Source organism: Berghia stephanieae, chromosome 13 (assembly GCF_034508935.2).
Source record: "Berghia stephanieae isolate SIO BIC M18660-M18661 chromosome 13, UCSD_Bste_1.3, whole genome shotgun sequence".
Taxonomy (NCBI): Eukaryota; Metazoa; Mollusca; class Gastropoda; order Nudibranchia; family Aeolidiidae; genus Berghia; species Berghia stephanieae.
In genome coordinates, this window is record NC_088372.1 from 13,951,405 (window position 1) to 13,967,904 (window position 16,500).

General features: G+C 33.4%; 1 protein-coding gene across 4 annotated transcripts in view; it reads left to right on the forward strand.

Annotated features, from left to right (window-relative positions):
* LOC144958594 (innexin unc-9-like) overlaps positions 1–16,500 on the forward strand; it is a 576,099-nt gene that overhangs the window by 344,961 nt on the left and 214,638 nt on the right. Inside the window, exon 1 of one of the 4 annotated variants that reach the window (XM_078890678.1) lies at positions 153–553. The exons of 1 other annotated variant lie outside the window; for it this stretch is intronic. The gene's annotated coding sequence lies outside the window, so the exon portion shown is untranslated. Of the gene's footprint in view, positions 1–152; positions 554–16,500 lie in introns of those variants that run through there. 2 more of the 4 variants (XR_013642473.1, XM_078890679.1) reach the window with 2 other exon arrangements.

Sequence of the window (16,500 nt, forward strand, 5' to 3'; positions counted from 1 at the left end):
TTTCTTACGCCGGTTGTCGAGTGCCGATTCGATGCACGTGCATTTATTACGTGAGACGATAATGCACAATGAGTCTTGGTAATATTACTCACTCACAAGACTAGGCCCGGTTTAAAGCGACGTGCATGCATTCTCGGCAACATGTAACAATCACCGTGAGTGACTTCTTCTTCTCCCCCTGCGTTTGTGATATTATGGTTGGTGGTAGTGGAATAGCGATGTTAGTGGTGGTTACGGTTCTAGTGGAAGGATGTTTATAGATATCACCATAATGTATCTATCTATATATCACCTCTTACTTCTTTCTTCACACAGTCAATCCCATGGAGTAAATTCGTTTGTAAGATAAGATGTCCGGACAGATTTTAACATGATACAAAGTTGTGGAGCAGTTTCATGATGGAATAAATTGATTGATTAATTAATTGATTGATTGATTGATTGATTGATTGATTGTGATTTATTGATCAATGATAGTAGGATCGATTTTCATAATTATAATATATTATAGTTTTCTTCTCGCACTTTGGATGGATAAATGACTATGGACAAAGTTTGTGATCCTCCCTTTTCAGTTAAATGGGTTATCGTAATAGTATTATTAATATTAATAATGATGATAATAATGATGATGATGATAATAATAATTCATTTTATTTTTATATTTATTATTATTATTATTATTATTATCAATTATTATTATTATTATTATTATTATTATATTATTATTATTATTATTATTATTATTATTATTTATCATCATTATTATTATTATTATTATTATTATTATTATTATTATTATTATTATTTATTATTATTATTATTATTCTTATTATTCTTATTATTATTATCATCATCATCATCATCATCATCATCATCATCATCATCATCATCATCATCATCATCATCATCATCATATCATCATTTATTATTATTATTATTATTTTATTATTATTATTATCATTATTATTATTATTATATCATTATTATTATTATTATTATTATTATTATTATTATCATTATCATTAGTATTATTATTATTATTATTATTATTATTATTATTATTATTATTATTTATTATTATTATTATTAGTATTAGTAGTAGTAGTAGTGTAGTAGTAGTAGTAGTAGTAGTAGAGTAGTAGTAGTAGTAGTAGTAGTAGTAGTAGTAGTAGTAGTAACAGCAGTTGTTGTTGTTGTATCATCATTATTATCAGTAATATCATCATCATCATCATCATCATGGTCATCATCACCAAAGTCATGATGAATGCGAGTACTATATCTGTCTACGATAATCATTTCGATACCCCGTAAATATTGTCTTCATTCGTCATTTTCCCCGCCATTATTCCCATCTGCGTCATGTATGATTTCATTGTTTGTTTGTTTGTCCTAAGACACATTTGGATCTTTGGTCTATGATTTTGCTTGGGTTTGTTTAGTTTCGGCTTTGTTTTGTGTTATTGTTTTCATTTTTTTTCCTCTTGTACTTGTGACTTTTGCCATCACAGTCAGTTTATTGACAAATAAATGATGATTGATTTACAAGTTCTGATCTGAATTACGTCGACCCGTTTATCGGTTTTTTATGTTGTATTTTTGTATGAAGGGGAACACGATAGATAGCTCAGTTGGTAGAGCACTCGCAGTCGAGATAAATTTCTTTTCTCTGCCCCATCAGTAATTGGGTAGCTGGATCCATAGTTTAGTCCTTGGAAAAAGGCTCTTTACTCGCACTCTCCCACCTTACTCAGGTATAAAATGAGCACCTCGCTGTTAACAGCGTTGTCTTCTAGGGAAAATTGTAATATCGCTTAACATGTTACGTGTTGCTGTTAGTCAGGGAACTTTGAAAGCGCTTTGAGGACGTTTATTAGATTTTGCGCTATATAAAACATCATGTTTAGTTTAGTTTGCAAGAAATTACTTTGAGAAATTCAATATTTATATTTACACCCCAATGTCTTTAGATTGAGGAGGGTTATTAAATTAATTGTATGTTCAAAAGCTTTAACATTAAATCACCTGGGTTTAATGTATAATATAACTCAGTTTTCAACCTCACGCACTCACAAAGACACACGCACACACACATACACACGTCGTAAACACACGCACACACACACACTCGCACAATGGTGAGCTATTTATTCTCGATTAAATCGTTTAATCATTACCAGCTTTGTCCTGAGTGTCTTCCCCCTCCGTTCTAATGATGTCTAGTTTTAATCGTTTCAAGCACATTGTTTGAATGCAGAGTAGAGCTGCCTTCTTCAAATCTAAAAAGTTCGTAGTTTCCACGAAAAACAACAAGGTAATGTAAATGTTGCTGCTCGAAGCTCGAAAAAATAAATAACAATGTGAAATTAAATGTAAGCTTCAATTAAATATATGAAAACGTGATAAAATGGGCGTTTCGGGTTTCAAGTTTATCAACAAAACAGGATGAATGAAACACTACAGATGAATGAGATAATGTGGAAGTGGCGTTGTAAAGATGAATAAAATAGTTCATCTTTAGTGTTTCATTCATCCTGTTTGGTTGATAAAGGGGATACCCGAAACGTCCATTTTATCTGTTTTTATAATTAAATTGAAGTGGAACAAACAAGGAAAATGTCACAATAAATAGCATTACTAATCAAAGTTGTGCCCTCAGAATGACCACAAATGCTCCTAAGTCCTAAATACAGTTTCTAAGCCACCAGACTTTCCTTTTCAACAAGATTTATTCTATCAAAAACGTCTATGCAGTTCTGTCACTGGAGTCAAAAATTCGTAATTCTACGAATGTTTCGTAGCAAAAGGCAGGTCTGTTTTTAGGTTTCTTTCTTGTATGTGAAATTTAATTTCATTATTTTACTCTAGTTCGTGCTTTCGTTTTCAATGTTTTATTAAATTCCACTGGATAAAAATGGTTTCACATCTCTTTCTCTCTCTCTTTCTGTCTCTCTCTCTCTCTCTCTCTCTATCTCTCTCTATCTCTCTCTCTCTCTCTCTCTCTCTCTCTCTCTCTCTCTCTCTCTCTCTCTCTCTGTTCCTCTCTGTCTCGCTGTCTTTCCTTCTTTCTCTCTATTTCTCTCTCTCTCTCTCTCTCTTTCTCTCACTCTCATACTCTCTCTTCTTCCCTCTTATTTTTTTCTCTTTTTCTTTCTCCCTCTCTTTTGTCAATCATTATTTTCCCCTTCTTTCTTGTTAATCTTCTCCCTTCTTTGTTCCCCATCTCTCCCCCCCCCCCCCCTCCCACCTCCTCCTCTCACACTCCTCCTATTACTCCTCCTCCACCACCTTTCTTTTACCCCCCTTCTTCGTCTAAGCCAATTCTGTCATACTGTCATGTTTCTCATCCACATAGATAATTTCCCATTCAATCTTCTCCATTCTTACCTCCATCTCCACATTCCATAAAACAATTTTTAAAATAATGTCAAACAAAATTCACCAGACTTTCGTCATTATTCTAAGAGTCGTTTTTTGCTTTCAAATCGGCTTGCCATCGATTTTCATCCTTTACACGCTCTATTCGACTTCAGTCTAACGTTACATCATATCTTACTTGAGCTTGAGCTATTATATAGCGCAATATCCCCTCAATATGCTCAAAGCGCTTCACAATTGTTCCCTGACCGACAGCAAAATGTAACATGTAGAACGAGACATGACGCATGTTGGGCGATATTACATTTTTTTTTCCCGAAAGAGATAACGCTGTTAACGGCCAGGTACTCATTTTACACTTGAGTACGGTGAGAGAATGTGAGTAAAGAGCCTTTTCCAAGGACTCAATTATGCAATACCACTAGACCACATAGCCGCATCTTACCGTTTTCACCAAGACACGTGACAGCGACGATGCGACACCGGCTTCAATTTAATCCGTGTCGCATCCTTTTTGCGATTTAGTGTTGTGACACTGGCCTTAGATGGAAGGCCCAGGGTTCGAGTCCTGCTCTGAACGATACATAATGGACTCATTGGGTAAATTCTCTTTACTCACATTCTCTCACCGTATTCAGCTGTAAAATGATTGTCTAGTGGTTAACAGCGTTGTCTCTGTCGAAAAAAAAAATTAACGCATAACGGGCTGTTAGCTAGGGACCCTGTGCAAAAGGCTTTGAACACATTTAGTGGACTATTCCCTATATAAATGCTGTAGGTTTCATTTTTTGTTTTGTTTTATAAAATTGTTACTGCCCTCTTGATAGAAACGGTTAATGTCTCGCATTTGTAAACAAGATGAATCACATCAAAATCATTATTTGAAATACTTCATTCCCCGCTGTGAAAGGGTTAACATGGCTGTGTTATGACTTATTGGCTTCGTTACTGTAGATAAGGTAACCTCCATTATTTCTCATTCTGTCTTCTATCATCAAAAATTACATCTTTATTATATATATATAATATATATATATATTATATATATATATATATATATATATATATATAATATATTTTTTTTTTTAACAAGCCTTCGGTCGATATGCCTCAATATTGAATTATGTCATTTTCAAAATCGACGAGACAGACAGACAGACAGACAGACAGACAGACAGACAGACAGAATTGCAACGTTGAAAAGGATTGGTTTTTGTACGTACAGGATGTAGTCCTTCAAAGCCAAGGGCCCATGGAGCCGGAGTTTATCCCGGTTTCTATAGCGTGAAACGGACAAGAGCAATTGCATGCTACCCTTTGGATATGACGCTAGTCTATCGCAAAGAACTTTCCTCCAGATCTATCAGACCCAGCAACCCAATCAATGCTGGGTGGAAAAAAAATCGACTGCACCAGGATCGATCTCGGTCCCTTTGCTTGCGAGCGAGTGCTCTACCAACTGAGCTAACGGGACCCCCGCGTACAGGATGTACAACTATAAAATATACATGTGAAAAATGATGGGGAACGGACGCCGGTACAAGAATAAATTATATGAAAATGCTTGCTTGCTTGCATGTTAAATCTTATTCCCCTGGGCGGAGTTTACGATCGTCTAAGTTAGAGTCATTTAAAAAAACCCAAAAGTGAGGCTAAAACATATGGTGAAAAAAACTTTTGGGAAAACCCCCTCCCTGGGGACATGGATTTTTAGATTAAAAATATTTTTTTAAAAAATTTAAAAAACGTCCCTTTTTTTAAACATTTTATATTGTACGGTATGGTCATTAAAAGCCCAATTTAATGTTTAAACTTAATTTAATTGTTATGGCCCAATATGTGTATTGGTTTTGAAAAATCAAAAGGGGAAAATTAAAATTATTATTCAATTTTAATGTATCTATTTAAGCCCCTGTTTTCGTTTGCACATTTTCATTGTATTGTTAAAATATTAAAATATTTTAAAAATACAATGAAAATGTGCAAACGTAAAAAGGGGCTTTAAAAAGATACATTAAAATTGAATAATAATTTTAATTTTCCCCGTGATTTTTCAAAACCAATACACATATTGGGGCCCAAAAAATTTTAAAATTTTGTCAAACATTAAAATTGGGGTTTTAATGACCTACCCTACAATTTTAAAATGTTTAAAAAAAGGGACGTTTTAAGTTTTTTAAAGAATTTTTTGAATCTAAAAAAACCATGTCCAGGGAGGCGGTTTCCCAAAAGTTTTTTTCACCATTTTGTTTTTAGCCTCACTTTTTGGGGTTTTTTTTTAAAAGACTTAACTTAGGGCGATCGTAAATCCGCCCCGGGGAAAAAAGATTTTAAAATGCAAGCAAGCAAGCATTTTCATATAATTTATTTTTTGTAAACCCGGGGGTCCGTTCCCCCTCATTTTTCACATTAATTTTTAGTTTTTACATCCTGTACGCGGGGGGCCCGTTAGTCAGGGGGGGGAGCCCCTCGCAAGCAAAGGGGCCGGGTTTGATCCGGTGCAGTCGATTTTTTTTCCCCCCGATTTATTGGGTTTCGGGGCTGATAGATCTGGAGGGGAAAAATTTTTTGCGGGAAAAAAATAGCGTCATATCCCAAAAAGGGGAGAGCAAAAAATCTTGCCCTTTTTCCCCAAAAAACCGGGGGTAAAAATCCGGCTCCCGGGCCCCTTGGGTTTGAAAGGGTACACCGTACGTAAAAAACCCTCCCTTTTTAAGTTTCAATTTTGTCGTCTGTTGTTGTTGTCTGTTGTCCGGGGTCTCGTCCCCATTTTGAAAATGCCCTTTAAATTTAATTTTTGAGGGGATTCGACCGAAGGGTTGTTTAAAAAAAAAAAATTTTTATATATATATTAAAATATATATTATATATAAAATATAATATATTTAAATATATTAAAGATGTAATTTTTTTATGAAGAAGACAGAAAGAGAAAAAAATGGAGGTTACCTTTTTACAGTAACGAAAGCCATTTAATCTAAAAACAGCCCGTTAACCCTTTCACAGGGGGGGGGGAAAAAAAAAGTATTTTAAATAAAGATTTTGATGTATTTATTTTTTTACAAATGCGACATTAAAAGTTTTATCAAAAGGGCAGTAACAATTTTATAAAAACAAACAAAAATTAAACCTACGCATTTATATAGGGGAAAAGTCCACTAAATGTGGTTTTAAAGCCTTTTTCACAGGGTTCCCTAGCAACAGCCCCTTTAAAGGTTAATTTTTTTTTTTGAAAGAGCAACGCTGTTAAACCCCCTAGGGCAATCATTTTACAGTGAATACGGGTGAGAGAAAGTGAGTAAAGAGAATTTTCCCCAAGGGGGTCCTTAAGTACTTCGAGAGGCTCGAACCCCGGGCCCTTACTAAGGCCAGTGTCAAAACTAAAACGCAAAAAAGGGGCGACACGGATTAAATTGAACCGGGGGTCGCATCGTCGCTGGGCACGTGTCTTTGGTGAAAACGGTTAAAAATGCGGTATGTGGTTAGTGGGAAAAACATAAATTTAGTCCTTGGAAAGGGCTCTTTTTCACATTTTCTCACCGTTTCTAATGTTTTTAAAAAGTTAACCCGGCCGGGTTTAAAAGCGTTAAACTCTTTCGGGAAAAAAAAATGTAATATCGCCCCAAAATGCGTCATGTCCGTTTAAGTTTCATTTTGGGGTTGGGGCAGGGGAAAAATTGGAAGCGCTTTGAGCATATTAGGGGGGGTTTTTGGCTAAATAAAAGTCAAGCCAAATAAAATATGATGTAAGTTTTTGAAATCCCAAAAGACGTGTAAAGGATTAAAATTTGATGGGAAACCCATTTTAAAGCAAAAAAACGACTTTAGAAAAAGACGAAATTCGGTGAATTTTGTTTGGGCATTTTTTTAATTATCTATGTGGAGAGAAACATACAGTATGACAGAATTGGCTTAGACGAAGAAGGGGGGTAAAAGAAAGGTGGTGGAGGAGGAGTAAATAGGAGGACGTGTGAGAGGAGGAGTGGAGGGGGGGGTGAGAGATGGGAACAAAAGAAGGAAGAAGATTAAACAAGAAGAAGGGACAATAATGATTGACAAAAGAGAGGAGAAAGAAAGAAGAGAAAAAATAAGAGGGAAGAAGAGAGAGATGAGAGTGAGAGAAAGAGAGAGAGGAGAGAGAAAAAGAGAGAAAGAAGGAAAGACAGCGAGACAGAGAAGGAACAGAACGATAGAAGAGAAGAGAGAGAGAGAGAGAGAGAAAGAGAGAGAGAGATAGATAGAGAGAGAGTGAGAGAGAGAGAGAGAGAGAGACAGAAAGAGAGAGAGAAAGAGATGTGAAACCTTTTTATCCATGAATTTTATAAAATCATTGAAAACGAAAGCACGAACTAGGTAAAATAATGAAATTAAATTTCACATACAAGAAAGAAACCTACAAACAGACCGTGCCTTTTGCTACGAACATTCGAGAAATACGAATTTTTTGACGCGAGTGACAGAACTGCATAGACGTTTTGATTAAAAAGCTTGTTGAAAAGTAAAGTCCTGGGCTAGAAAACTGTATTTTAGACTTTAGAGCATTTGTGGTCATTCGATGTCACAACTGTTGATTAGTAATGCCATTTATTGTGACATTTCCTTGTTTTTTTTTTTCCTTTCAATTTAATACAAAAACAGATAAAAGGGACGTTGCGGGTATCACCTTTATCAACCAAACAGGATGAATGAAACACTATAGAAGAACTATTTTATTCATCTTAACAACGCCATTTCCACATTAGCTCATTCATCTGTAGGTTTTCATTCATCCTGTTTTGTTGATAAGTTAAACCCGAAACGCCCATTTTATCACGTGTTCGTATATTTAATTGAAGCTTACACAGTCAATTCACATTGTTATTTATTCGTTCGAGCTTCGAGCAGCAACGTTAACAGTACCTTGTTGTTTTTCGTGGAAACTACGGAACTTTTAGATTTCAAGAAGGCAGGCTCTGCTCTGCCTTCAAATCAATGTCTTGAAAAGATTAAAAACTAACATCATTAGATCGGAGGGGGTAGACCACTAAGAACAAAGCTGGTAATGGATTAAACGATTTAATCGAGAATAAATAGCTCACCATGTGCGAGTGTGTGTGTGGGTGTGGTGTGTGTTTACGACGTGTGGTATGTGTGTGTGTGGTGCGTGAGGTTGAACACTGAGTTAGTTTAGTCATTAAAAACCCAGGTGAATTTAATGTTAAAGCTTTTGAACATACCATTAATATAACAACCCTCCTCAATCTAAAGACAGTGGGGTGTAAATATAAAATTGAATTTCTCAATGTATTTCTGGTAAATTAAACTAAAATAAGTTTTTCATATAGCGCAAAAAGATCTAATAAACGTCCTCAATCGCTTGCAAAGGTCCCCTGACTAACAGGAACACGTAACATGTTAGCGATATACCATTTTCCTAGAAGTCAACGATGTTAACAGCCAGTACTCATTTATACACCTGAGTATGGTGGGAGAATGTGAGTAAGAGCCTTTCCAAGGACTTAACTATGGATCCAACTACCCAATTTACTGATGGGGCAGAGTCAAAAAAATTATCACGACTGCGAGTGGCTCTACCACTGAGCTTATCGGGTTCCCCTTCATACAAAAATACACATAACAAAAACCGATAACCGGGTCCGACGTAATTCAGATCAGACTTGTAAATCAATCATTATTTATTTGTCAAGTAAACGACTGTGATGCCAAAAGTTAGCAAGTACAAGAAAAAAAATGAAAATTATATAACAAAACAAAACCGAAACTAAACAAAGCCCACGCAAAATAAAAAGACCGAAGCTCACGAATGTGGCCTTAGGACAAACAATTAATGAAATCGTACATGACGCAGAAGTGAATAATGGCGGTAAAAGGACGAATGAAGACAATATTTACGGAGTATTCGAAATATTACGGAAGACAGTATATAGTACTCGCATTCATTATGACTTTGGTGATGATACCATGATGAGGATGATCAATGATGATGATAATGAGATTACAACAATAACTGCTGTTACACTACTACACTACTACTAACTACTTAATCCTACTACTACTACTAGCTACTACTACGACTACTACAACAACTACACTACTATACTAAATATAATAATATAAATAATAATAAAATAATAATAATAATAATAATTAAGAATAAAATACTAATGATAATGAAAATTAAGAATATAATAATAATAATAATATATAATATGAAATAATAATAATTATATAATAATAATAATAAGACTAATAAGAATAATAATGATGATGATGATGATGATGATGAGAGAAGATGAATGAAGATGAGGATGATGAGATGATGATGATGATGATGATGATAATAATAATAAGAATAATAAAGAATAATATAATAATAATCATAATATAATATAATAATAATAATAATAATAATAAAATAATAATGTGAAAAAATTAATAATATAAAAATATTAAAAAAATATAAAAATAATAATAATAATAATGAAAAAGTAATAAAATTTAAAAATTTAAATATAAAAATAAAAAATTGTTTTTTCTCACATCTTTATTATCATCTTTATTATCACATTTTTTAATTTTAATAATCTATTACGTAACACATTTAACTAAAAAGGAGGTCACAAACTTTGTCCATAGTTTTTTACCCACCAAGTGCGAGAAAAAAAGTAAAAAATATACAATTATGAAAACGATCCACTATCTTGACAAAAAATCACAATCAACAAATCAATCAAACAATCAATTAAATTTAACAATCAAAACGATTTATTTCCTAAAGAAACGCTCCACAACTTTGTATCATGTTTTAAAACGTCCGGGGCATTTATCTTACAAAAGAATTTTAATCCATATTGAAATGTGTCAAAAAGAATAAGAGGGATAGAAAACATTATGGTGATATCTTAAACATCCTCCACTGAACCGTAACCAACAAAACATCCTATTTTCCCCTACCCCCCAACCCTAATATCCAAACGCGGGGAGAAGAAGAAGTCACTCACGGGGTTTTTTACTGTTGGGGGAGAATGCATGCACGTCGCTTTAAACCGGGGTTTGGGCTTGGGATATAAAATTACCAAAAAATCTTGTGCATTTTTCACGTAATAAATCCGTCACGTTTGGCATCAACATCCCGGGGTAAGAAAGACACCAGTAGTCGGCCGTTTTTACATTGGCTACCCTTGGGTGCAAGTTTTTTTCAAAAAGAATTTCTTTTGATTCGAATTTTTCATGAATGGGGGGGGTTGGTCACGGGGCGATTTTTTTCGTTTTAAGCTTTCTAAGGGTATTAATTTAAATTTATAAATTAAAAATAAAAAATAAAAAATAATAATAAAAAATATTTAAAATAATAATTAAAAAATAGTAAAAAACTAAAATTAATAATAATGTAATAATAAAATAATAATAATAATTAAAAAAAAAAATAAAAAGATAAAAATAAAATAAAATAATAATATAAAAAAATAAAAATAATAAAATGATAATAATAATATAATAAAATAAAAAATAATAATAATAATAATAATAATGATAATTAAAAATAATAATAATAATAATAATAAAAAATAAAAAATAATAGATCTTTTTTGTTTATAAATACGGCTTTGCCCCTTTAGTTACACTTTTTATTTTCTTTTATGATGTCTGGCCGATAAAACAGAAGGGCTGAGGTTTGTCCCCTTTGAGGGCGCGATATTTTTAGTGCTTTTTTTTTCTTGTATTTTTTTTTTCTGCTTTTTTGGCAGCTTTTCAACATTGATCAGTTCTTTATCTTACCAATGCTTTTTTAATGTCTTAATTTTATAAACTAAATAAGGTTTAAAAACGGGCATTCAACTAAATTGCTCAAAGCGCTTTACAAGGGGGCCTGACCACAGCAACACGTAACTGTGAACGAGACATGCGCCTGTGACGATAATACAATTCTTTTTCCGACAAGAAACCTGTTAACGGCCGGTACTCTTTTACACCTGATACGGTGGGGAATGTGAAAAAAGGGGCCTTTTCCAACGTTTCAACCATGCCCCATGAGGCTAAAACCCAGGACCCCCACCAAAAGCGAGTGTCTCCCACAAGACCGCAAAGAAAAAAAGGCTTTCATGAACTCAGGGTTTTTTTTTTTTTATTTTTGGGACGTGGGGTTTTATAGAGTTTTATCTTTTTCTGTTTTTTTTAGGGGGGGTAAGCAAAACCAAGGGGCATTTTTTTTACGAGAATAACTTTTAAAAAGAAAAGCGACCTCCCCTCCCCCTCCCCCCCCAAAACCCCCTTCCTCCCTTTTTCCCGTAACCTTTTCTCAACCCACCTTTCCTCCTCCCCCCCTCCCCCCCCTTTCCCCCTTCCCCTCTCTCTTCCTTTCCCCCCTCTCTTACGTTCCTCTCCTACGCCATTTTCTCTCTAACTCCATTTTCTCCCCCCCCCCCTTTCTCTTTATTTCCCTCTCCCCTTTCGTGCCTTTCTCTCAACTCCACCTTTTCCCCCCCCCCCCCCACCTTCTCTCTCTTTCTCTCTCTCCTCTCTCCTCTCTCCTCTTTTTTATTTTTTTTTCCCCAAACATTTTCCGCCTATAAAACCGATGCACGCGCCACAAACTAACTCACTCACATCAAGAATCAAAGCAGGTTAAGGGAAGGGGGAGCCCACAACGCTATCGAGCAATAACACAAACTAAAAAAAAAAAAAACCCCACACCTTTTTTTTTAAAAAAATTCTCCCGGAAATTTATACACGGGTAAAAATGCATTGTCTTTTTGCTTTGCAGGGTTTTTTTGGGGTTTTTTTTTTTTCGTCCTTTTTCATATGTGACCCATCGGTTAAAACGGTTTTTAAAGTCGGGATGAACCAGATACAAAATTATATCCAAAATTGTAAAAAAATTTGGCCCAAAAATTTGAATTCCCGGGCAAGGTCCCCAAAATTCTTTTTCTTCTCTTTTAAAACTTAAAAACCAACCCAAGTCGTATTTTTCTGCAAAAAATTCAAAATTCACATCAAAATTATTCCGACAAAATCCGTTTGAGACGGGGGGTCACATATGTATTTCCTTTGTTTGTTTGTTATTTGTTTTTCTTTTCTTTTCTTTTTCACCCCCCCCCGCTCATCAATTTTGGAGACCCACCAACCCTTTTTACATCTTTCCGGTGATTTGATTCACACCACTCACAATCTCTATGTTGTAAACGTCAAAAATTAACAATATAGTTTTTCTGAAATTTTTTTGCTTGTAAAGCGCACGGAGCTCATATTGCTTGGTTTGACCCTATATATAAAAATAATATATTTTATATTATATATAATATAATTATATATTATACTACAAAAATTTTTATATTTTATTTTTATTATTATTATTTTTATTTTTATTATTATTATTATTTTTATCTAACATTATTATTGTTTTTATTTTTATTTTTATTATTATCATCATTTTATTGTTATTATTTTTGTTATTTTTATATTTTTATTATTATTTTTATTTATTTTATTATTATTATTATTATTAGTATTATTTTTTATTTTTTCCCATTATTGTTGTTATTATTTAAAATTTTATTATCATTTTTCTTCTTCTCTTTTTCCCCTTCTTCTTCTTCTTTTTCTTTTTCTTTCTTCTTCTTTTTATTTTATTTTTTTTAAAATTTATTATTATTATTATTATTGTTATTTTATCTTTATTATTTTTATTATTATATTATTATTATTTATTATTATTTTATTATTATTATTATTTATTTTTAATTATTTTATTATTATTTTTATTATTATTATTATTATTGTGACGTATCGTGCACAAAAAAAAACCCGTTACCACCCTGTTAAAAAAAAAATATAAATGGAAATAAAAACAAAAATTTCCCCCTTTATTCATTCCATAGGGGTCCTTTCCTGGGTCTATTCCGGGGAAAGACGGGAAAAACCCCGGGCGTCAGCCGCAGTGCAGCGCCGCAAACTGAACTAGGCGGGGTACATGCTCAGGTCATAAGCGTAGCGGAGGAATTCGAACTGGGTAACTTTGGGGTACGAAGCCGTCTATACCGCTTCCCGCGGGTTCCTAATCATCTCTGTGTGTTTTTTTTCCAGGTACCGTTGAGGTCGTCTATTCTCTAGTAATTTGTTTATCTAAAAAAAAAAACCCCACTTTTTAAGATTTTGGCATGACAATATTTCAATTATCAATCGATTGAAATAACCCCCATTTTCCGAAACCTTCAAAAACCCGGGACTTCACGAAGCTTTAAATTTAAGGGTTTAACCCGGGGATGTTTCTAAATTCTCGTCACGGCCCTTTTCACCGAATTGAAAAAATTTGCTTTTTGGGAATAAATGACCCGAAACCCCATTTTTCTTCAATATATTTATATATAAATAATTTAAAAATAAATATATATATATATTTAATATATAATTAATATATATATATTTAAAATTATTTATATTTAAATGGAGTGTAGCTTTACAAAACTCTTTATCACCTTTCCTCATATTGAGATTCAAGCTTTAAAATTCCCCAACTTGTCTCTTGGGGTTTTATTCTATTTGATCAAAATCTCAATTTTGTTCAAGTTGCCAATTGTTTTTTAAAAAAAGTTTATGTTTTTTAAACAAGTTTATGGGGGGAAAAACGGTTTTAAAAACCGGATGCAATGTTTTAAAAAATTTACAAAAACCCCCTCTTCAATTGTATTCAAAAGATCTTAACCACTCAAACCCCAACACCCACTATATCCGCAGTTTTCCCCCGGGGTTTTTCTCCCCAGCCAATTTTTACATTTTTCTGAGACAAAATGATAGGCGTGGATCAAAGATAATGTTTTTAGTTTTTTTTCATGTAAATGGTAGTTGAATAAAAATATCTGTGTACATTCTATTTTTTTAAAACATTTTCCCCATTTTGAAAAGTACAAAAAAATTTTAGATTTAGTGAGTTTCTTGTCTAAATTATTGAACCCAAAACCTTTTTTAAAAAAAAAGAAATTAGTCCTTGAGGGCTTTTTATCGAAGATTATTTTTTTGGAGCCCTTTTAATCGTCAAAATTTCCGATAAAATTTAAAAAACGTCTGTAAAAAATGCAGTTTGGGGGCCCAAAAAAAGTGAGAGAGTCGTATCGATGACAACTTTACACTAGATTTGTAATTATTGTAGGTCATCTTTTTTTTTATGATTTTTTGGTTTTTTGTGTATGAATGCGTCAAGTACGGGTGACCCCACTTCCGGTGTAAAAATTTTACCCAAAGATATAGTGGTAAGACTTGGTTTTCAATTTCCCCGAAATGGTGTGGATCGGATGTTTTTAAAATAACGCATGTTTAATGGATAGAAAAGGGCGTTTTACACTGAAAATTTCTTCGGGCAGAGTGAGGAGGGGGCATGGGAGGATAAAGAAGTTGAAAAGAGGGGTGGGTGAGGGCGGGGGGGGGGGGGGGGGGGGGGGGGGGGGGGGGGGGGGGGGGGGGGGGGGGGGGGGGGGGGGGGGGGGGGGATGTTGAGAAAGAGGAGGGGGAGTGGTTTTGATGTTGATTATTTATTGTGGTGGGGAAATTTTTGCTTGATGAAAAGAAAAAGATGAGAAAAATGAGGGATTGAAGGAGGGAGAGAAGAAGAAAAGAAAAAGAAGAAGAAGAAGGGGAAGAAAAAAGAAAAAAAGAAGAAAAGAAAAGAAAAGAAGAAAGAAGAAAAAAAGAAGAAGAGAAGAAAAGAAGAAGAAGAAAAAAAGAAGAAGAAGAAGAAAAAAGAAGAAGAAAAAGAAAAAGAAGAAGAAGAAGAGAAAAAAAGAAGAAGAAGAAAAGAAGAAAGAAGAAGAAGAAGAAGAAGAAAAAGAAAAGAAGAAGAAGAAGAAAAAAGAAAAAAAGAAGAAGAAGAAGAAGAAAAAAGAAGAAAAGAAGAAGAAGAAGAAGAAGAAGAGAAGAAGAAGAAGAAGAAGAAGAAGAAGAAGAAGAAGAAAAAAGAAGAAGAGAAGAAAAGAAGAAGAAAGAAGAAGAAGAAGGGAAAAAGAAAAAGAAGAAGAAGAAAAAGAAGAAGAAGAAAAGAAGAAGAAAAGAAGAAGAAGAAGAAGAAGAGAAGAAAAGAAGAAGAAGAAAAAAGAAAAGAAGAAAAGAAGAAGAAGAAGAAAAGAAGAAGAAGAAGAAGAAAAAGAAGAAAAGAAGAAGAAGAAGAAGAAGAAAAAGAAGAAGAAGAAGAAGAAGAAAAGAAGAAGAAGAAGAAGAAGAAGAAGAAAAGAAAAGAAGAAAAAAAAGAAGAAAAAGAAGAAGAAGAAGAAGAAGAAGAAGAAAAAAGAAGAAGAAGAAAAAGATGAAAAAGAAGAAGAAGAAGAAGAAGAAGAAAAAGAAGAAGAAAAGAAGAAAGAAGAAGAAGAAAAGAAGAAAAGAAGAAGAAGGGAAAGGGAAAAAAGAAGAAGAAGAAGAAGAAGAAAAAAAAGAAGAAGAAAAAGAGGAAAAGAAGAAGAAGGAAGAAAAAGGGAAAAAAAAGAAAAAAAAAGAAGAAGAAGATGAAAATGAAGTGAAAAATAAAGTAAAGTGATGATGAGATGAGTGATGGGGAGATGAGAGATATGATGAAGATGTGATGATGATGAGGGTTTTTTGAAAATGAAAAAAAAAAAAAAAATGACTGAAAAAAAAAATTAAAAGGGGTAGAAAACTGATAAAGGCATGCGCAAGACGAGTATCTAATCACGACACAACAAAAACAAAACCAAAAAGAAAAAACCCAAAAAAAAAAAGGGCAATGGGAATAAACAAATAAAACCCCAAAATGAAAAGAATCTGGTTTGGCCTTATCGATAAAAGGTATAGTCTGATGAGACAAGCACGTGGATTAGAGAACCCCGGTATCTATTTATTTCCAAAATTGGGATAATGACTGACACAACCCGACCGATGAGATAACACGTGGATTGGGGGTTTTCTTCCCAGTCACACATTGGTCCCATTTAAAGTCTTGCTATTGATCTTCGAAACTTTTCCTTTTAAATTTGGTGAAACGATGATGAAAAAAGCAAAAAAACCAAAAAAACCAAAAACGATTGTTTATAATTAAGTTAATGACTTTGTCTTCTTTTAAACCCCCTGTATTAGAAGAAAAACAAAAAATTAAAATTCCATTCCCCTTTTTTTTTC